The sequence below is a fragment of the Tupaia chinensis genome, unplaced genomic scaffold (genome assembly GCF_000334495.1).
Source record: "Tupaia chinensis unplaced genomic scaffold, TupChi_1.0 Scaffold000014_1, whole genome shotgun sequence".
Classification (NCBI taxonomy): Eukaryota; Metazoa; Chordata; class Mammalia; order Scandentia; family Tupaiidae; genus Tupaia; species Tupaia belangeri.
Window position 1 is genome coordinate 1,273,546 of NW_006159444.1, and position 1,878 is coordinate 1,275,423.

Below are 1,878 nucleotides of genomic sequence, written 5' to 3' on the forward strand. Positions count from 1 at the left end.
AAAGAAGTTAGGTATACTGTATTGTGTCTCAAAGTGGTCTCTACTAACTGCACATTGAAATTTCTCAGTCTCTTTCAGCATTGTTCCATACATATCATCCAAACTTTACTAATTTTAATAGGCCTAGGCTTTCTGTGTAATTATCTCCCCCCCTTAACTTTGACTCAATCTTTGCATTCAAATTTAGCCTTTATTTTGGCAGAAAAATTAAATACATTAAACATTTTTCTCTTGGCCATAATCAATTACTATTTTTCTTTCTCTGCCTTTTTGAAAATAAAATGTACTTTCTGTTCATCTAATTTTTCTAATAAACTATAACAGACTTATCTTTAAACACAAATTTGGCACCTTTTATTTTATCTCTCAGAATGCTGTTTGCTAACCCTCTGCAGTCTCACCTTTATGCTACTTCCCTACATACTATGTGGAATTCAATCTATCCAGATTTTTAAAAATACAAAAATCAGTAGATTTCTTTAATGCAGCAAGAACAAAATAGGGAATGTGGGTTTTTAAGGAAAGATGTGTTATTTATTATTATAAAATTCACATAACATAAAACTCACCATTTTAACTATTTAGGGGTACTATGCAATGGTATTTACTACAGTCACTATCTTGAACAATCATCATCACTATCTAATTCTCCGAGGAAACCATACATCCATCAAGAAGTGTCACCGGGACTAGCAGATAGTGTGATGGCTATGTCGCTGGACTCCCATGTAGTCATCCACAGTTCGAGTCCTGGTCTCGGTGGCTTAAACTCACGCTGGGTGCACATGCATGTATGCCTAAGATCCCAAGAGGAGAATGGAGGAGAAGGGATTGCGGCATGGCCATCCCCCCTGGGAGGGGGGATGATTTCTCGCTTTCTAAACTCCTGTCTCTCTCTTTCTGGCAAGCGCACGTGCCCTATAGCAAAAACCTCTAAAAAAAAAAAAAAAAAAAAGTGTCACCAAGAAATGAGTGTGATTTTTTTTAAGAAAACAGTCTACTCAAAATAAGAACAACAATGTAGTAAAACCTATAAGCTCATTTAACAGAATTACACAAGATAATTTGACAAATAGAGACCAGCAGTTGGCGTAATGGCTATGTTGCTGGACTCCCATGTAATGGACTGCAGTTCGGACCTGGTGGCTTAAACTCACACCGGGTGTGTGTGAGTGCATGCCCAAGATCCTGAGAGGAGAATGGAGGAGAAGGGATTGTGGCGTGGCCATCCTCCCTGGTGTGTGGGGGGTAATTTCTCGCTTTCTATCTCTCTCTCTCTGTCTTTCTGGCAAATGCACGCGCCCTATAGCAAACACCTCTACAAAAAAAAAAAAAGATAATTTGACAAATAAACAAACATTTACTGGGAGACATTTGTAAATTGATAGAAATAACATGTTCCAAAACAGGAATATTAAGCTACTAAAAGCATCACTTTGTTCCAAGCTAATTAATAGACTAATTGAAATTAAATCAAATTTAAAATTCTCTTTAATGTTTTGAGACAGTAGATATTCTGAAGTTTATCTAAGAATATGAAAGAAAGAGGAAACTAAAAAAAAAGTGTGAATAATAAAAAGAAGGAAACTCAAAGTAAAGCAAAAGAAAGGAAAAGAAGAGAGGAGAGGAGAGAAAGAAAAGAACAAAAAGGATAGGGACCAGAAAGGTAAAAAAGGAAGTGAAGGGAATTTTCACTTCCAGAAGCATATTGTGAAAAGACCTAAAGCAACTAGAGAGAAAGAGTTAAATTACCTACAAATGAACAAGTCTGACAGTTGTTTTCTCAAAAGCGATAATAGAGGACCAGCAGAATAGGTAGCAGTTAGTCACTGGACTCCCACATGGGTAGCCACAGTTCGAGTGGCTTGAAAATCACAC